Source organism: Bidens hawaiensis, unplaced genomic scaffold (genome assembly GCF_021521415.1).
Source record: "Bidens hawaiensis isolate Kalapana, Puna unplaced genomic scaffold, B.hawaiensis_p1.1 tig00023795_1, whole genome shotgun sequence".
NCBI classification, from domain to species: domain Eukaryota; kingdom Viridiplantae; phylum Streptophyta; class Magnoliopsida; order Asterales; family Asteraceae; genus Bidens; species Bidens hawaiensis.
Window position 1 is genome coordinate 284869 of NW_027493737.1, and position 22887 is coordinate 307755.

Consider the following 22887-nt stretch of genomic DNA (forward strand, 5'->3'; position numbering starts at 1 on the left):
TTTTGCTTCCTCTTTCGTGATTGTGCGGGTAGAACCGTCACTTGCACTTAGTAGGATGGCAGAACTTTACCCTTATCTGACCTGCGTGTAGGTTTTTCTCATCTTTTTAAGAATTTTGTTTTGAACCGTTCGACGCGCGGTTGTCGATAGGTTAGTGTTCATTTTCCTTTCATGATTCATGCGGATAGACCGGCACTTTCATTTAATGGGATGAACTCTTTCAACTGACCTGCGTGAAGGTTTGCCACGTTATTGGGTTCGTGCGGGTAAGACCGCCTTCCCACGCGACGACTTCACGTAATGTGAATGTTGTCACCAGTGTTGGATAGTTTTAACCGTTCGACGCGCGGTTGTTGACAGGTTATTATTCAGTTTCCTTAATGATTCATGCGGATAGACCGGCACTTTCATTTTTGGGTGCTGAACTTTTTCCCCTTCAACTGAGCTGCGTGAAGGTTTGTCACGTTATTGGGTTCGTGCGGGTAGGACCGCCTTCCCATGCAATGACTTCACGTAATTATGCGGTGGAAACCGGCATATTAGTGTTCAGAAAAGTATAAATGTAAAATCATCAGCTTCGATATTCTTAAAGAGAATCATTTCCATTAGAAGTGGCTCTTGGCCTTCTCTTTACAAATTGGAATTGATTACATGCAAACTGTGTAATTGAACTCCCTTCCATGTTGGGATGGGAGTGCCATCGAGCCGATACGCACCTGGTTCGGGATCTCGTTCTTTACGCAGCATGTAGTCTCGATTTTGAAGCTGAAATTGGTTCGTGTTTTCCCCAGCTGGGGTTCTATACGCACTCGCCTGCCTAGCTTTTATTTCGCCACGAGGTGCGCGAGCGTCCCATCTCTGACGAATGTTTCGACCATGTCTTTTACGTCTATGCATTCTTCGGTGTTGTGGCCTTTTGTTCTGTGATAGTCACAGTACTTGCTCCGATCAGCATCGTGACGATGCCGGATTACTGGAGGCTTTGGCCATGGGAGCTCCTCAGTAGCAAATATGTCAGTGACGCTTTTGGTAAGTGGCGTCCACCTGGAGTTCCGGTGCGGCTTTACATTATCCCTTTCACCCAATCGGTGCTGTAAGCCGGATGAGGTGTCAAAGTTTACCCTTGACTGCCAAATGCCTTGCTTCCGTTTTTTGTTCAATCGGGCGGTGAGGGCGTTGTCCTCTCTCGTCCTCTGGGTGTAAAGGTTTGTGTTCTGCGGAAGGTCTCTACCCAGTTGCTTCTCCGTTTCCGCATAGCGTTTGGCTGCTGTCATGATGCCATCCCATGTGGATGGCATTCCATCTTTACCCGTTAGGGTGCGGATAAGCTCTGGGTCTTGCGCGCCCTGGATGAAGGCTGCGCGAACAAGATCCTCGCTGATATTGCCCAAACTTAACTTCTTTGAGTTGAAGCGAGTGATGAAGTTTAGCAGAGATTCATCTTCTTCCCGTGTGCATTTGAGGATTGTCCATTGCTCCTCGGTATACTTTCGCTGCTGGCTGAAGTGTTGGCTAAACTTCTGCTGGAAGTCTGCCCAGTCGTAAATGTGGTTAACCGGTAAACGATCGAACCAAGCCCTAGCAGCCCCCACCAGCGTCATTTGGAACATGTAACACCACGTGGGTTCCGTCCAATTGCTAACGGTTGCCCCCGCTATGAACCTGTTCAAATGATCGTCTGGATCAGATATGCCATCATATGTGCCTATGTTAGGCATTTGTTTAGCACTTTTCGGGGCGATTGCTTCAGCAATGTCCCTTGCAAATTTGGACGTTCCTGCATTTGTAACGTTTGGTCTGAACGTTTTAGAGAAGTCTCGTGGACCTCCATCTATGCTTCTTGGTTTGAAGGCTTGTCCAAAATGCCTTTTCGGTTGGATTTCCGTTTCTTTACGCTTCCCTTTTGCCTTATGACGAGGGTTCGCGTCGGAGTCGGATTCCTCCGAGTCATCCTCCCAGTATTCGAATTCGTCGGCCTGTTGCACGGAACGCAAGCGTTCGTTCAACTCAGCCTGGAATTCCTTTTGTCGTGCCTTCGCCCATGCCTTGACTTCGTCAAGAGTCTGGCGGGGGAGTCTTCGTTTTTCAAACTGGGTATCGGTGGATCCCAGTAGGCGGTCATTTACTGCACTTGCCCCTGCTTTAGTAAGTGGGGTAGTGTTCGTAAAATTTACTTCACTTGCTCCGGCTTCGGTAGCCGGAGTAGTGTTTGTAAAAACTGTGTTGCCGGTATTCCCCCCAATAGCTGGGGTTGTGGTTACCGGAATTTCTCTAACCATCTTTTGTATAAAGTTTTGAAAAAACTGGAGAAAATTGTAGTTCTAGCTTTATGCACGGATGGCGCCAATGAAGAAACACTAACCGAACCCTGGGCAGGTTACTGGCAACCTGGGGGTTGGAGAGATGTTTCCCACGAGGGGTTAGACCCTTGGAAGATGGTTCTTCTGATAACCTGCAAAACAGACACCGTGAGCTCGTCACTGAGAAGGGGGGGTTCCTCCTTGTGACCACCCTCCGGCGTGAGAATCAGACTAGATTGCTCTTTAAATATAAAAGTATATTAAGAGATTGCTAGAGCAGATATCAGGTATAATATGATGATAATGTAGTAAGATATGATAAGATGAGATGGTCATACCATTTGGGGTATTTATAGCCGAAGGTAGGTTTCCAAGGGGTTTAGCCGGCCCAACACGCTACCAACTGTAACCTATGCACGTGCCCTGCCTGTGAGTGGTGGATAGGTAGCGGCTGACACAGAGCAGGCGTGTCGTGCACTCTTCCTCTTCTGCCAACTACAGGCTAGGCACGTGGTATGGCAGGAGTTGGTGGGTAGGCGGCGGCTATTGGTCACAGTGCTGTGGCGTGCTGTCTGCCATGCTGCTGTCAGTGAGCTGTCGCATTCTTGGTCAGATCTTTTGTCTGTACCTCGTCAGGTATCACACAAAAGATCCTCCATCATACGGACTGGCTCATTTAGGCGGGAGTTTTCCCCCTCCCGCCTTTGCTCATTCCTTCAGGTGACACTGGGGAGAGTTAAGTGCCTAGTGCGTGTAGCCATGCTGCGCGGGTGGCCTTCCCTCATGGCTTGTATCCGAGGCTGCGGGAACAGGCGGAGTCCTTCACCATGGGAGGCATTTCCTGCGGGACCAGCTTGCATACTGCGCGTAAGGACGTCACTTCTCTGAGCATGGTTGGTCCTGCGGATCCAGTTGGTCTCTGCGCAGACGTCCCTGTTTAAGGTGAGTCTTGCGGGTCCAACTGGGCTCTGCTGGGACCTACCTCTTCACTCACCCAATCTACTTCTAATTCTTTTTATTGTTCACAACGGACTTGAACTCTTGACTGCGGACCTTTAAGAGAAGGGTCACTATTTAACGCACAAAGCATTGAAGCGCTAAACGCCTTTTGGTTTACGTAATCTCCTAAGTACGAGAACAAATTCACAATTAATGTGTACTATATTAAAATGTCTACGATTAATTTTGTTTTTAAGTATTGTTCATGATTTTAACTCATTAGGTAGCATTCGAGCATTCTTAAACACCATCTCAGTATTTACCTCGGACAACTGGCATGAAAAACATCAACCCTGATAGTATATGAATGAAGCATTTAGACAAACTTTTAAATTTATTTATTTTTGGACAATAGTTCATCTAAACTAGCTCTTGTCCAGTCAAATAATAAATAAAATTGAAGTTTTATCATACGATAAAGTTCTCTCTATGTGTCAACCAAATTATTCAAAAATGATAAGCATCCTTTGCTACGAAACGATTAATGCATTTTGTATGTATATATATACAAAGAATAACAGGCATATAAAGGCTACCAACTGGGGTAGAAAAACTGGGGAAAAAAACAGAAAAAAAAAAAACAAATTGTATCCGTAACCAGAAAAATCGAATCCAAATTCATAATTTGATTTTCAATTTGGTTATAACCGGAAACCAAATTCAGAGTTCGATTTTCGGATCGATTTGCAAATGTGATTTTATTTGAATGTGATTTGTTCAATTTATTCAGTTTACCGAATTAATTAATTTAAAATTAGGCTATATTAATTATATTATATATTATACATTTAGTTGTATAATCTTTTAAAGCCCATGTTTTATTTATAATCCATATTCATAATTCATGTTAGATCAAAATACTAAAACTCATCACTATTAAGACTATTTGTCATTATGGATGTTTATTATGTTTAAGGCTGTTCCGGTTTGTATGGTTTGTTTATGCTCATATGTATGGTTTGTTTATGCTCATATGTTTAAGACTATTTAACGATTTGGATTTTTTTTATGGCCTTTAACTTTTGGTTTTAAGAATTAAGACATATATATGTTGTTTTGTTTGAATGTTTTGATGTTGTACAAACTCCAAATAGCTGCTCAGAACAAAAACATAAAGTAAATATAGGCAAAATTGTTGTTTTGGTTGAATTCGATTAATCAGTTTGAATTGGTTTGTTCGGCTTTAACCTAAACTGAACCAAATTGAATTTGGATTGATTACGAATCGATTATTACCATTCTGAATTTGGTTAGGTTTGGTTTTCGATTAGGGGTAAAAAACTAATAACCGAATAACCCAAATCAAATAAATTGTTAACTGGACCGATGAACACCCCTACCACCAATTGTTTTTCTTGAGCATTTACTCTCAGAATGTGTTAAAACTCCTAATTCTAACAATACATACAAATATTTGCAACAAAAGGCCATTAGTCTAGAGGTATTGAGATGCTTGATAAAAATCTTTCATTTTCATGTGAGAATTCGAATCTCATATATGACAAAAAAAAATTGTGTATTTTTAACAGATAAAAAAACATACAAATATTTACTCTCAAATAGAAAGACTAATGACTAATTATTACAAAATATTTATACACTATTCCTATATAGTATCAGATAAATACCCTTTGAGCACTATAAAGGCTTGGAACAATATCGCCAGGATGGTTTTAAATCTAAAATAAGATGGTATTCCCTTGTCGATTTATATTAGAGGCAACTTTGGTTTTGGTGATCGGTTTGCTTTGGCTCAACCTTGGTTTTCAAGGGACCTGTTGCGTATTATCTCCCCAATGTATTTAGATTGGAAAAAATGCAGGATTGCTGATTGTTAAGCGAATGGCAAAAATGTGTAACGTTACTAGGTCAAGTACAAGCGTCTACCAATGAAGACAAATGGGGTTGGGAGGGTGATGCATAAAAATTTTTATGGTTAAGTCCGTAAAACGTTTGCTACCTAAATTGGATGGGTTAAGGGAGATACAATTTCAAATGGCACAATTAGGTTCTAGTAAATGCGACATCTTTGGTTGGAGAGCCAAAATGGACCCTATTCCAACCTTGGTGGCTCTAAGCATTGGGAGCTTTCGCTTGAAGAAAGGGAAACAGTAGAATACATTTCCCTCTTGTTACATGTCCTCGATTATTTGGTTGTTAGCAATTGGTGTAAGATTTTGTCTTTTCGATTCGAGATATTTTCGATCTTTATAAGCAAGTCTCAAAGGAAGATTTTAAAGACATCATTCATGACATTTTTGTCAGCTCATGCTAGTGCATTTGGAATGTAAAGAATGAGCTACACATCTCAAATATGAAAATATAGTCGAGGAAAATATTGAAAGACATGAAGTCTCTTGGATAATTATTAAGGTTTTCTAATAGGTTTAACTCCAAATCCATATTTTGGCTGGATTGATGCAAATTCAATTTTATGCAATTATGCTGTAATTATCTTGTAATTGTTTGGTCTTTCTGGCCGTTTTATATAAAATTTACCTTTTCAAAAAGAAAAAAAAAACACTACTAGAAAAGATTAATGTTTCCTACAAAATTTCCAACGCATTTCTTACGAATGTTCTTTCCTACACATTTCCAATGAAATTCCAACGAAAAAAGACTACCCAAAATTTGCAACAGATTGTAACAAGTTACTGACAAAAACAATTGTGTCAGAAATGCGTAGCAAATATTCCTACACATTTCCAACAAAAAATACATTCCGCACGCATTTATTTAAAATTTTTGTGAGAAACGCGTAAGAAAGAAAAAAAAAATAAATTATAAATTTCGTTGGAAATGCGTAGGTTGTATTCCAACACAGTTATTATTGATGCTTTTTTTAATATTGTTTTATTTATAATTAGATTATTTTTATTACTAGTAATAATAGTAATAGTAAATTTACTGCTTTTTATACTAAAGTTATTGACAATAATAATATTAATAATAATATAAATTTTTTAAATCTAAAATATATATCGATGATAATAGTAATAGTATAAATCAATTGGTTTTTTGCAATATTTTTTTGTTAGAATTGTGTAGAAAAAAGGAACCAAAAAATAAATTGTACATATTTATCTATACTTGTAGCCTACTGGTAGGAAGGTTTAGGTTTGTTAGTGGAGACGCAAGTTTGATCCTTACTTATGTTATTTGGGTGGATAGTGGCAGCTAGGCCTTGCGAGGTTTCAGTTCAGATCCGGAGCCCACCCGGGTTTTCGTCCCACCGTGTGTTACGCCAGAGTTATGCTCTTGTGGTGGCACAACGACTGTTAAGTGGCAGCCGGCGGTATGGTTTTCTGAGGGAACGCCCAAGCCAAATTCTGAAACCCAGCGTGAGTCTGATTAAGACAACATAGTATTGTCAGAGTGGGGCAACGAAGCTCTCCAAATTGGAGAGTGCGGTAGCCTAACACTAAAAACAAAGTCGTCGTTCTAAACAAAAATATTACATATCTATCTATTTTTTAATAACAAAGTTATTGGTGGTATGATATAGTGGTGTAACGAGCTGAGCCCGAACTTGATTATACTTACTAGAGCTCAAACTCGAGCGCGGCTCGTTTCAAGCTCTTTTTATAAAGCCTGAACTTGGCTCGTGAGTTATTTTTCAACCTTAGGCTCCGTTCATTTATTATTTATTAGCTAATTTACATACGTTTTTAATTATTTTTATATATTTTGAAAAAAAAAACCTTAAACGAATCAAAGTTGGCTCGAGTTCGTGCAGTACCTTATTCGTGTTTCAACTTTAGCCTATATTGATTTTTATGCAATTTATGGCCGGAAACAAAAAGGAAAAAAATATTGTTTTTTTCGGGGGGGGGGGGGGGGGGTTGACTCTTGTAAATTTTTGTAATATTTTTCGTCAGAAACATGTACTCTAAGAAAATAAAAAATATTATGTGTTATTGGAAATGCGTTTGGGAACATGAAATAGATAATAATTATATGTTCATAATTATTATTATATTTTTTTTTGAAAGGTGGCTTAAATACATTAGAGAGAAAAACATAAGACCACTACTAGCAAGAAACTAAACGCATTGCAAATGGAAAAGACCATTACAAGTGCGTTAGGAGATTCATTATCCACTTGGTCTAAGTAACAAAACACTACTAGAACTACTGTAATACCAAAAAGAAACAACTTGAACAATATCGTCATGAAGGCTCTTCTTCTTGATTCCTTTAGATTGGAAGACTGTCGTTTCTCATCCTCCGAGTAATCCACCAAGTGATAAAAATAATCGATCCCCCTAAAACATAACCGATCCCTCCATGTAAGGCACCGAATTGAGCCAAGCTAGAATAGAGAATGAGCTTGATTCACCAACAGCACAATACCCGGCCAAGAAACAATTTTACTCAAGATGCCAATGATAGAAGGGTAACTACCAAAGATGTGATTACTTGACTCATGCCAAAGATTAACAAATCGGATAAAGAACCATAGGGGTGTCATAATTTCTATCGACAAGGTCCAATGGGTAGGAAGACGATCCAATAAAAAATCTTCAAGCACAAATGTTGATTTTTCTTGTAATATGATCGTACAAATACTTGAATGAGTGGCAACCGGTAAAACATGCTACCCAATCGATTTCCTCGTTTCCTTACCAAGAATCCCACCACCCCATGTCATTGAATTCCTACCGCTAACAGTCGTTACCATTTTCAAGATGTAACTATATGTCACACCCCGACCAAAGGCGGCGGAACATGCCGAGGTGTAACGATTGTCCATAAGCACATGACACTAATTAAAGTGACAGTATTTAATAAACTCATTTCATTTCACAACATCGAAAATGTTACATAACAATTATCCATAAAATAACCATAAACAAGATATCACAAAATATGGCAAATTGATATTGTTCATTTTTACTAATATCCTAAGGTCTTTGATGTCGTTTTCTTCACAATCATAAATCAACCAAGATGCAAACCTGCAACATTTCATAAAATAAAGTTTGTCAACACAAAGGTCGGTGAGCAATTCATAAGTTTAATCATATTAGTATATAATAAAGATAGCCACAAAACTTGCATACGAAACGATAAATAAAAGTGGTAATTTGGATAAATAGATATCGCTAAACACATTAGCGACACCTAGCTATAAGGGGATGCCAAATAGTCTAGGATTTTATAGTTATCGTTAATTGCATTACGTTAACGACACCTTGCTATAAGGGGATGCCAAATAGTATAGGATTTTATAGTTCCACCAACCAAAAGTGATAAACACATAGGCATATAAGCATAGAACACCAAATCGAGCAATTATTTAGGTAAAGTATACAACTACGTTTGTGGTTTAAGATTCAAATATAAAGCATTTTGTTGAATAAGTATGAAATGTCACCCCCAAAATAAAAGATGGAAAATGGGGTATGAAGTACTCACCTTCAAGTGGTAAACTTGAAAGATGATAATTTGGAGATTTGTCGGAACGACGAGTTTAACGCACAACGCCTAAAAAGAAAAGAAGTCTTGAATTTAGAAAGATTGTCTTGAAGGTCTTTAAACAAAATAAATGTTGAGAAATGTAAATAATTAAAGTTCAAGGTTTAAAATGTGACTATTTAAGAATTTATAATAATAACCCTTTAAAAATGTAAGTTTGCTCGAAACCGGGTTAAAGTAGAACCTTAATATTTACTCAACCTATGTTAAGTAACAAGGTGGGTAAAATGCAATAATGCAAATCCCTTTGGAATAAAGATACTAAAACGGGTTTTTTTTATCGAGTGTTCGGGTTGTCGGTTCGGGTCTTGATAATTGGTCAAACCCAAAGTCAACTTTCCAAAATATTGAATGTTATGAGATAACTCAATATTTTGGAAAGTTGACTTTGGGTTTGACCAATTATCAAGACCCGAACCGACAACCCGAACACTCGATAAAAAAAAGCGAGCAAGAATCGGTTTGGTTCGGTTTCCATCTCACAACAAGTTCATAGATGGTTTCCACATGTCCAAACACTAAAGAACTTGTATAATAATGTACAAATAAAAAAATACTAAAAGCTAATAATAAAGTCTTTAAACAAAAGTTCGGTTTTCGGTTCGGATCGTGTTTCGGGTTAAGACCGAGGTAAGATTCTACAAACCCATAACCATAGAATTTGTAAAAATGATTTTAGAAACTTAGATCTAACACTAAGTATGTTTAAACAAACAAAACTAGTAACAAAGTTTGGTTTACGGTTTAGAGCTATTTACGGTTAAACCGAAGCATAGACTTTTAAAAACCCATAACCATGGAACTTGTAAACATGACCAACAAACTAAAATAAGCAAGATTAATATGTATGAACAAGTTATATAGATGTATATATATCAAGGACACGAAGTCCTCTATGAAGCCTTGCCTTATGAGGTCCGAAACCTCACCGACCGGAATCGGAGAAGTAACTACCAAAGGTAAACAAGGGGTGTATATTATATATATGTTGCACAATCATAAACAAGTATTAATAAGGCTACATAAACTAATTAAGATGAAAGACTAAAAACCTTCAAGAACACTTAAGAAGATAACCTTGAATCTTTGATGTTTGAGAGAGTTTTTTTTGGAGTTGTAGCAAGGGAAAATGAAGAGGAAAGGTGGTGTATATATAGGGTAATGTTGGTGGTCAAATATGGGTGTGAGACACAAGAGTTTTCATGCAAAATGGATCAAGACAAAAACACAAAACAACAAAAATAAATAAATAAACATAAATAAAAATAAAAATAAAGATAGGGTGTTTTCAAGACCAACAAGTGTGAAACAATATTGTAACATAAATCCATCATTTTGATTATAACATAAGCTTCGGTTTACAAATTGGGTTGGTTTACATAATAAACAAATACAAAAACGAATACAAACAAGACCCGAAATTGACGAATGTCACACTATATGAATATATTATTATTGTTGTTATTGTTGTTGTTGTTGTTTGTGTAGGAGTTGGATCTAATACAAAGGATATTCTTGTAAGGGTATTCCCTTACAAGGTACGAGCTTGGGCAAATAACTAAAGTAGTATTATTTGAGGTTCGAACGCTGCTCGAGCTCAAGTAGCTCGCGAGCGGCATGCTTGTTTCAATTTTTTTTATTGATCTAGGCTCAGGTAGCTCACAAACGGTTATGCTCGTTCCGAGTTTTTTTTTAAATCAATTTGAGCTCAAGTAGCTCGACTCATTTTGAGCATTTTATCGATTTGAGTTGTGGCTCGGATTGAGCTAAAAAATACATAGGCTTGTTTCAAGATTTTACCAATCTAAGCTCAAGTAGCTCACGAATAGTTCGACTCATTTGCAACCCTAGTATAATATACATCTATTAAACTTCATGACTTGACTTGTTACAACAGAATTCTGACACTGCCTGGCTTGACTTGTTACAACAGAATTCTGACACCGCCTGGGGAAGGTGGCAAAACATGGTTCGATCAAAACGGGCAGGGTAACACTTTACTTTTTTTTTTATTTACTACTGATACCGTAATAAACTTAACCAATACTGATTGAAGAAATGTATGTAAATCAGGTCTTTTTGTTTTGAGTTTATTCTAACTTTTGGTTACCTATACAACATCTTTAATCCTAATGTTGGTAACCAAAAGACAATATTTTTTATTGATTTGTAGGAACAACTTGGAATAAAAATGATGAAATCTAATGATAAAGCTCAACCGTACTTGGCAAATCTTTGGAGCAATGCTAAGCACCAACCATGTGTAGGTATCAATGTTTTTATACACTTTTAAGTTTTATCCTATTTGGAGAAAGCTGTTTATATGTTTTTTTTGTGAAGCTAATTAGATTCAAGATGAATGTTGATTCTTTTAGTTGTATTAGATACTCATACCAACCAAATATCGGAGATTTAACAAATGCTAGTTCAATTACTGCTTGAATAAAGTAACAGACACTACATTAAGGGATAATTTGGATTATGTTTGAGGTTTATCTAAATTGAGATATATGAGAAGAAAATTTGAATGGATTTTAAAATAGAGTGCGGTTTATTATAACTCTCTGATTATATTTATTGGTTAGCAAGTTAGATTAGTATTTAAAGTGGGTTAGGGCCATTGCATTTTATTAGACGTTTTGATTAATAATAGTTCGAGCAGGTTGCTTCAATAACTATGAAGTTTCCAGATTTGGTTGTCAAATGCTCGACCAAACTTACAAAGGTTGTTTTTAGATATACTTATAGTTAACTTCTACATATTGTTTCAATATCCCTATTGCCTCTTTTGCAATTAAGTTGAATGCTTTCATGCTTCCATATGATACAGATTTTTCAAAGTACAATTTCTAAGGTTGACTTTGACTGCATTTTTCAAAGCATTCATAATTATCTGCAAGAAATTGGGATGGAAGAGATCAGGAGGAGGTATCCTATACTTCTATTATAAATTTTTTTTAGTTGTTAGAACTAGGTTTTATTTGTAGTATTACTAATTCATCTTTACTTATTGAGCTAGAGAAGATGACAAGCCTTTGTGCATGGTGAAACAATTCTGCATGAGCTTTTACAGGTCATCTTTTGATGAAATCCATAGACATGGAGCCGCAACCTATAATACTCACCTATATCAATCATAATCTTCAGGTATTTTGTTTGAGATATAACCTAACAATTCTATATAAAGGAAAAACTTGGAGCTTGTACCAATAAAATATTCTTTTTGAAAATGATTAGACTTTGGCTGCTCCAAGAATATTGACACCAATTGGGCCAAATGGAAGAACAACTAGAAAATGAACGGAAGGCAAGAGAAGACTTGGAAGTTGGCACATTGAGTGAAAGAAATGGAAAATGAGCGTATGAGAAATGAAGAAAAGATACAAAAATTTAAAGAGTATAAGAAAATTTGAGTCTTCTGCAAATTAGTAATTTGATTTTGCAATCAACCCTTCTTAAAACGAATTCTATATTATGAACCTTTTAATTTAAATTAGTGTATTTGTGGTTGATTTGTAAAACATGTTTTACATTATATTCAACTTTTTATGCATTTTTTGCATAAAACATCTAGATTTTTTATTTATGTTTTGGAATATTATTGAAATGTGCAGAAAAAATATATAAAAAAAATTAAAAAAATAACAAATGTGTTGGAAATGCGTAGGAAAATAAAAACAAAAACTGGTTGGGTGCGTTGGAAATGCGTAGAAACCTCTAAGAAATAAAAGAACGAAAATAATTAGATTGCGTAAGTAATGCGTAAAAAAATATATTAATATGCGTTGGAAAAACGTACGAAAATGAAAACAAAAGTTTTAATTACCTGTGTTGGAAATGCGTTGGAAACTTCCAACGACATATTTTTGTAGGTAATACGTTAGAAAATGTGTTGGAAATGCATAAAAAATTATTTCCCACGATGCTTTTTCCTACATACCCGTTTTTGTTGGAAATGTGTTGGAAATGGTGATTTCCTACGCATTTCCAACGGTAACTGATGTAGGAAGTCAATCAATTTTCTAGTAGTGAAAATAATGATTGTTGCAACATGAACTTTCAGTTTGTTTTTAAATAACGTTATAAGATAGAACTTTATAAGATATGTTTTGATAAGAATTTCATGTCTAATATTTGTTGATCCAATATAAGAAAATTAAGTAATAATGTTAGGTCAACAATAACAACATAAAAAATAATTATTATTAAAATGTATACCCATAGATTAACATGTTTCAACGGTCATTAAGCATTTATGTTGATTAATATAATCAAACCTTCAATAATAAATTTATAACCTAACTTAAAATACTTATAAAAACAATACGCATTGGATATAAATATAAAAGTATATATCAATAAAAAAATGTAATTAACGTTCTTTTATGGATTTTTGCTTTCCTATAAAGGTGCATGTTATGGTACACCTAGTTGCATTTGTTTTTTTGCAATCATCGGGTTGATTGAGTGTAAGAATAAATATATTAAAATAAACTTTATATAAATAAAAAATATGCTCAACCAATTAATGTCCATTTCTACAACTCGACTCTAATACCATGTTATGATCCTTAAAAATATTATTTTAGTAAGGTAGAATGTCCTCGGTATTGTGTCCACATATTTTTATCAGTAACTATCTTGAAGATCAAATATATATGATTTAATGTTTTAAATCTTGGTAAGAATTGGCCGGTAGTACAGAAACTACCGGCTACCAGACTCAGCTCTGATATAACAAAGGTCGGTAAAACTAAGAGATGGCATATGTTCCAAACAGCTAGTAAATCCGGTTCTACATGTTCACACCGTTAAACCGGTTTAACAATCTTCAAATTTAATTTTTGAATTATACGGAATTTTTGGTGGTTGAATCAGAAGGAGAACTTCATAGAGTCATAGTAATGATATGAATAACATGTTTGACGAGAAAAAACATGAACCGACTTCTCAAACACAAGGTATTGGTATATATGTTACTAATATTATGTAATTTTAGTATATTATGAGTGTAGCTAACTAAAATTCTTATTTAATATTGTAGGAAACGAAAATAGTTAATTTCATCTTTAAGCGATCGCGAACTTAAAGCGTTTAACACTCCAATACCATAAACTTATTATAGCCTTTTATTTAAAAAACTTTGTTGAAAATTTGATTTTTTAATTATGAAATTATGTACTTTTGAATTATATTTTGAGTTGAAGTTGCATTTTTATGAAATTAGTTAACTAGTCATACCAGTATAAACCGCCGAGTACAACCGGGTGTGTCATTTCTAATTAAGCAGATCCTGGTAAGGTTAAAAACCGGTTTTTAAAACGTTTATATGATCAAATGTATTTGTTAATTATGGTTCTAAATTTTTTTCAACTAGTTTCTAAAACCAGATTTTGGTCAGTACATATATGTCATCAATTGGCAGGTTCAAGCAATGTTTTGAAAACCGAACAGTTTGTTGAACCATATCATTATTATCATGGTATGTGTCGAACACTAAGGTACGGGTAAAAAGAGAAACTATTATGGTTTTGACCCGTTTTTTAACCACTTCTTAATTTTTATCAAGAGTATTGATAGTGTCAATTCTAGATGTGACCGGGCTGGTCGGTTTTCCAAACATTGTGTACGTCATATGGTAAACAATAGAGGTTATTGTATTGTTTACCATATTTATACATAATTGTGTGAAAATTTGCGTTTAGAAGTAAAAGCTTGAACATATTAAGAAGTAAGCATTCATCACCTAAAATTACCCAAGCATTAGAATTTCATATACACAAAACTGAATCCCGTCACTTATCGAAGAGGAGGATATCGACAAATCTAATTAGATATAAGAAGACCCATATATAATTAATGTTGAATTTTGGAATTAAAATGTCGTATTTCATCATGTGTGTTAGGTACAACTTCCAATGAGACAACTCATTTGTATTAATCTGTGATGCTATCCTGTCGGTGTACATTAAGGCCAAAAACTTATGCATTAAAAGTTACAAGTTACGCTACAAAAGTTGTAACATTAAGACCTGTGTGCAAAGTGTCGGTAGCTTTTAACAAGTCCCCTTCTTTACTTGTTCTTTTAAGGACATCAAATCCCACTTTAGTTAATGCATCTTGTATAATTTTCTTTTATTTTTAATCTTTTTTTCTTTCACAAATATATATATATAATAATTCTTTAAACTAAAGTTAGACAGAAAAGGAACATTGATCTTATCAAATAATATACATGATATGCGATAATCTTTTGTTTATAGTTTTAATAAATAGAGATGTGTAAATTATGCAATAATACAATAATCAATTAGTTTAATATAAATAAACGTTAATGGGTCACTCTCTCTTTATGTGACATGCAAAATGTGTTGAAACTTCTTTATCAAAAGCTAAAGAATCAAAAGTACAGGGTTTACTTTGCATCTCGGAAGTGGTCATAAGCAAGAAAACACTAGAGACTGAATAAATATTTAATATAATAATTTCCTTAATTTCTTTGTTTAAATTAAAATGTATTTTCAACTACGACATATAAATTCCACCAAATACGTACTCAAATGATGGGGAGATATTTATTCCACCATATTGGTATTTAATAATGTTCATGTATTAATTCATCATATATATTATTATGGAATCATATATTATTTATTTCTAGTTAGTATACTATTAATATATGAGCAATTACATGATTCTATGTTCATTTCATCATATACATGTTTAATCGTTAATTTGACATGTTTAACCGAAATATCTAGATTAATATTTTATAACATGTAACATTAAAGTTTTATTAATTTAACTTAAATCAAAATGGAATCTTTTAGAATATTCTATTTTTAATTTTCAAGATTTGCCTTATCCAACTTTTGAATTCAAAACCTAATCAAATTATATCCTTAATTCATCTCAATCTCTCTCTAGACACCCCTATAAATAGAATTCCATAGCAACCTCAAAATTCATTCCAAACCTGAATATTCCAAAGCCCCAAGTTTGCAAAGTCGTGATCCTCATCCTCTCAAAGATTTCACAAGTCGTTTTCCTTCCTAATAAGTTCTGGTTTTCATTTAATATTTTGTTCTTTCATTCTGCAGAAAAACCTTTTATTTCAACGCTTAGATCTCGGACATAATATGCTCAAATCACAAATTTCAAAAGCCTGAGTTGGTTCTTTATGTGTATAGTATCTCTGTAATTTTTGATGTAAAATTTTTAAAATTTAAAAACGTTTTACTATTTTTCTTTAATAAAGGGTCTTGCTGAAATCCTGACATAAAACTTTGGTCTCAAAACGAATGTTATAACTCATCCATGTTTACGAATCATAACCCAATTTTTGGATATATTGTAAAACTGTGAATTAGAAAAATTATCCAACCGGAATCGCCTTAATTTGTTAAAGTATCGATTTTTAATGATTTTCTACTCAACTGACTCCGAATTAGACCCCTCAGTAGTTTACGAATTTTATATATATTTTTTAATAACCACTTAAATCTTATAAAAAACATATATAAGATAAAAAAAACTCATACGTTTGCAACATATAAAATTTCGATAATCTAATTCAAAGGTTTACTATTTTTAAAAATTCGTATCTTGAACAGCAAGCAACCTATTTTTTTTCTAGAAAAGATTATCTAAAACCTAAGCCATAAAGTTATCACATGAAACCATAAAATCCAATTGTACTTCCAAACAAACACCAAATCTATAGATATTCGCCAAGGGTTCTGTCACTAAGGCTACGGGCCTAAGGAAAAACCAAGTGGCATGCCCGGGTTGAATGGACCCACTTACCTTTTCTTGGGAACCTGAGGTCGGAGATTCTATTCCACCGAAATAAAGTAACATCCTAATAACAACTTTCTTGATCATTAGGGCTATAAACCAAAGTGTTGCAAGTCTCAATTCATCAACAAAGGTGAGTTCATAGCCCCTTTTACATGCTTTTAAACATTTTCTGCTTTGGGGTGGAAAACATGCATAACCAATTATTTTACATGCTATCTTATTCAAGCTTTATTTTCGTTATGTGTGATCATTACAAGTGTATACATATTCGTATTGACAACCATTAACTTGTTAAGCCTGTGGTAGTATGATGATAGATCCATTGGCCCGATTCGCCACTCAGGCCTCGAGTAGAGGCCTGTGTGTTCAGAATCCGACGACCATTAAACATTAAACATAATAGTCTAATCGTGGATTAGACAACCCGCTAAATGTGTCAGAGGTTTGGCTGTTATCACAAGGTATATAAGTAACTTAACACATATGGAATGCTTTCAACTTAAAACTGATTTTATTAAAACTTATGTTCTCACAAATTATTTTTAGTTGACACTCTTACGTGTTTTTCATGTATTAGAAATTTGTTTGTTAAAGATTACTTTATGCAAGATATAGGATTGCATGATTGGACCTAGCTTAATATAAAACAACTTGTTTCATTGTATCTTTGTATTGCTTGATATTGAATTGAATTGAATTGAATTGAACAACTATTGTAACACGTAGTATCATGTGCTATGAGCAATCATCTTCTCGCCTTGACGTATTCCGTCGTCGGTTGGGGTGTGACAATTTCCTCCACTGGCCTACTTTGTATCAATTGATTTTTAAAGGTTAATAAAATCGACCCTTGATTATAAATTAAAATAAAAAAATTAGTATGAACGCAAACTGAAGGGTTGGGTCATGGGTGCAACGATTTTTGACCAATTTTACTTTACTTTAGATTACTTTGTTTGCTCCTATAAAATCGTCTTAGAATGTATTAATATTGACATTTTTGTGTTTATTTTGTTTTTACCCGCGCAAATTAGAGCTTGGATCAAGGGAGGCCGAAAAGTAGTTAGATATTGCATCAACTCCGGTCAACGGTCAGCCACATGTATATGATCTCCCACTTTTTCTTGCCTGTTTTTCGGTTTTAATTTTTATTTTGTCCTTTACTTTCAAATAATAACGACTAATTAACGATATCCTTTATCACGTGACATTAGTTTTTGGTTATTTCAATATATTTGAATTTGTAGTTGATAATATATGTTACATAAAAATAAAATCAAGCCGATGATATGCGATTAGATTAACATGGGATTCAATATGCATGGATGGTAGGTGGTCATACGGTTGCAACTTGCAACCATCCAACCTTCCTGTAATAGATTAACATGAGTTTTACTGTTTGCATAAATGTGAGTCTCCTAGTGATCTGCGTTCGGCTGGATCCTTCCAGACACCAGCATTCGTTTGTTCGTTCTTGTTTTCGATTGTTCTCTCTTAGCATGATGATATTGCCTTAATATGAACGGAGTCTTTCATACCTTCTTGAGTAATTGTATAACAAAGTGTCAACTTTCTTCCTTTTTTATCTTTTATTTTTAAAAATTAAAAAGGCTAATTTCTTTATTTTCACATAAAAAATATTCGTAATAGTTTCACTCAACTACAATAAATAAAATAATGTTTAACAAAAATAAAATAAAATGAAAACATGTGCATGATAGTGATTTATGGAAAGTATGATTCAGCTTTCGAGAGTGGGAACGCCGCTCTTTGGATAACGCTAGGAGGGGCAACACTCATTTATTTGTAGAGTTAAGGGCAATTTTGGGGTGCCGGAAAAACGCCCAGTACAGGTGCCCTTACAGAGTTTAGACAAAATTACTTCCTTCTGGCAGTTGAGTTACTTCTGATCATGACATTAAGTTACCTAGATAGGCCATTAACAATTGAAAAAAAAAACCTTAGAAAAGAATTTTAGGGATTTTCACAGTCAAAAATATTAAAAGAGGGGTGACATATCACATATACACAGTAAAAGTTGGTATGAATACATGAAAAGAATGTTTTTTGATTGACGAATTTGCCTTAAGACAATTGATAAAAAGACGGATAGAAACATGTTTGGTGTAACGGAGCAATAAAAAGGTTACCAAGATGCATGCATGCATGCATGAAATAGGGAGGTGTGGCGTGGAGTAATAGTAAGATCTTCACTTTTTCACGATTGCCAAAGGCTTATTGTGTTTGGGATCTCGATGAGGATAAATTGCGGCCTGGCTATTTTTATTGTGTTCTTATGTAAGCATTGCAACTCCATTAAACGTAAAGAAAGGGCATTGTAACTCTCAAATGGGCAATTTTAATGGAGCCTGTTTTTCTCCAATCAATCAAACTATTCACCCACCTTTCCATATACATTTAAAAGAGTATTGAATAATAAATGTTTCTTTAATTAAATCATTACTCGTTTTTTGAGTAAGAAGTTTGTGAAATAATGCCCCATGCCTATGGATGGCAAAATAACCCGAGCCCTGTTGATATACCCGAACCCGAAGCATCCAAGACGAGTATACCAGAAGCCCGACGGATACTGGGCCGGGTATAAGATTAGTTTTGAAAAATTTTCGCGGGTACTAGCCGAATATAAGATTTGGTGATACATGGCCCAATTACCAAAAACACATACCTATTTATAAGAACTATATATCCGAATTATAAACTCGAAAATTTTTCATTTTCAATTTATTTTTCCTTAACCTTTGTCTAATAACATCTTATTTTTGTAGGTTCATTATACAAAGAAATTATTTTGAATTTAAGATATGTATTTAAAAAATCTTATTTATATTTTGCATCTTATCAAGTTTATATATAAACTTATGAAAATTATAGTAATATTAATTATTTATGATAACATTTATGTGTACATAATGTATCATATTTTAATTTGTCATTGTTTAAAGGTTAATTAATAAAAAATATATACGATAATTATAATGGTAAAAAAATATATTTCAAAATTCTAATAGGATTATTTTTCACAAACTAATCGGTATACCCGACGAGTAATTACCCGACACATACCCGACGGGTAATGGGCCTGGTATAAGACTGAATTTTACAACCGGGTATTTGTATAGGATTAGCAATACCCGACCTATTGTCAACCCTGCCCACGCCTAGGGGGAAATGACATGAGCACGCGGTAGCACTTTTGATTAACCAGCCATGCTTCATAACGCTTGAATATGTCTTACTAGAGTGTGTAATGGTGAAGATGAAATGTAACGATGGGTGAGATTGAGATAAATAATTGATTATGCATATATAAAAATTTAAATCAATAACCAGTAAACAAACCCACAAACATTTTTTAAGCACACTAAATTTCTTTAAATCCCAACAATACTAAATTTCTTTAAATCCCAACAATAAGGAAAACTAACCCCAATAGTCTAATGCATAACTACCGTTAATCTATGATTTTTTATTTTTAACATATAAGAGTCTATTTTATAGTACTCATTTGGTACTTGAAATATTGAAGATGATTAATTGATTATGTGAAGCATTGATGTGCCTAATTGTATATCTAAGCATTTAAATATATTTCATATCAAACACTATCTTATCTTATAGTTGTCACACTAAATATCTTGTAAAATAATTTAATGTCACAAGATACAATCGATTTCTTGTATTTAATAACTATCAACTTTGTATTTTGAGATGACATGTTACATTTTTATGTTTTTGTCTTTCACATGATACTTCACGCATTTGGATTTCCAACCTTTTTATGGATCTAATAAACTTCCCATGAACTACTCCTATGAATATACTTATATAATAATATTTGTATTTCTAGTTTTATGTTTTTTTTATTTACATCTAAAATTTTGTTTAAAGACTTACAAACTTGCAAAATTTTATTTACAATGTAAGATAAAACAGGTAACTTTTAAGAATATATGAAATGACAACATATGTACACGTTAGTTATTTGGTTTATTATTGGTGGTTACCTTTTTAGTTGAACTAATATGTCTAATTCTATTTTCGTTAGTGGTAAATGTTAGACCCTATTTTGTTGTTTAGTCTTTTGTGTTATTTCTGTCATGTGTGATGTATTTTATTAGCTTTCAGCCTATGTTGTTATAATATTTGGACCCGAGGCTATGCATGATGAGCACATTGGGCCGGTTTATAATATAAAGAGGCATAGCATGGCTTCATCTATAAAAGGTGAAGCATGCATATGCTACACAACCTTTTGTCAAATTCCTATATAACTCTCTCCACTCCTTCTCTTCTTTCCCTTTACGGAAATAACCAAACACCAAACATATCTGAGATCTTGGCTCCTCTAGAGTGATTTATGCTAGCTCTAAAGTGAGATTGATCCAAGAACATTGTTGTTAGATCAATTCTAGGTACCTAGAGTAAGTATTTGATATTTGATTTTAAAGCGAAACTCTCGATTGATTGACTTATAAATTTTATCAAATTCTGAACTACTAAAATGGGTAACATGACAATTCATGTCTTAACAGGTTTAACATGTTAAAAGGGCGCGCTTAACACAAGTATTAAACATGAATATGACTCGTTTAATTACTTTATATGTCATGACTATAAGACAGTTTAAGTTTCATGTACCAATAAGGAAAAATGATGGAGTCCAACCTATTAATTATTAAAAAAAAAATAAAAAAAATCGCATATCGCACTTTTTTTATTAACCGGTATTATCGTGTCTTAAACATGTATCCAATTACCAGAGCTTAGATGATAATGATCACACTACTATGTAACAAACAATTTCTTTTAATTATTATTTTTATCGTTAGCATTTTAACTAATCTAAAGTAATTTAGGCTTATTGTGGAAGAGGGCGTTTGAAACCCAAACTAAAACACCACATCATTGTCAAGTAGGAAGCGAAGCTTTAACTAATAATTACTTTTAAAGCCTCGTTGTCACGTTAAAGCCCATGTTGTGGTTTGACATGACCATTTCCTTGTTAAAGCCCCATGACCCCACCTTTTTTTCTCAATTGCCGTCCGTTAACGCCTCAATGAGGTGTGCTGGGCGTTAAAGCCAGGCCATGTCACTTTGCCGCCTGCAACAACCAGTCTTATTAAATCTAGCTATTAATTTAATTCGAAACATATACTTATATATTAGAGTTATCTTTTTTATGATTAAGAATTCGTTCTTTTCTTGTCAACAAAACATGTGATAATTTTCAATTTATGTTCATATTGTTCAAATTTCATTTCTTTTAATAAATTATTTAAAGTTATTCAAGTAACAAATCACCCGCATGAGAGGAGTGGTGACTTTTTGTTACACCGACTTCCTAAATTACAAACAACCTATTTCTAAAATTTTAGTCGGCAAAACTGTCTTTTATTTATGTAATAGCAATGGACTCACTAGTTATAAAACTAATGTATTTTTCACAAAAAAAAATGCCACAACCGTTTTGTTGATTAAATGTATACATTATTTTTAATACTAGAAAAAAGGCGTGAATTTGTTATCAGACACGTAAGACATAACCTAGAACTCAAAAGTTACAAAATAAATAAGTATCCGATTATATATATATTAAATTTAATACATATTAACATAATCGATTGTAATATGTGATTCTAGAGAATTAACATGAAAAATATATATAAAAAAAAATCGTGTTAAACAGGTTGTGTTCGTATCAAACAGTGAATACATGTGTAATGCATCTATTTGTGTATCAAATGATTTTCATGTTCATTTCCTCTAAACTTTTAGGTTCGTGTCATATTCGTACAAGCAACATGCCGTAATCAGTTGTAAACATAAGCGTAACAAAATAAAACCAGTTTGCCATTGTTTTGTGAAATAATGATTTACATGTCAATGTTTTATGGAAGACCGGAACCAAAGGCCTCTTGGTCTAGTGGCAGTGTGGTACTAAGGTGTTTAATGAGATTTTGTCTTTCCAATACGTGAGTGCGAGGATTAGAGTCTCGTAGTGTATATTCATAATTTAAGAGTAGATATAAAGAGTGTCTAACTTATTTAACTTTAAAAAAATACATATTATTGCATAGTATTATCAAATTGGGATGGGATTTAGTTTTATACGCCGGAATATCCTTACGTAACAAGTAACTACATCATCTACAAGATTAGCAGCCGGAGGATGGCCGTTGACTAGTAATTCGTTCATCGAAGTTTCACTTTCAACCCTTCTTCTTTCACTTTTAAAATCTGGCTCCTTGTTACTATTTATGCTCATGAACTTTTGTTAAAAGTTGAACAC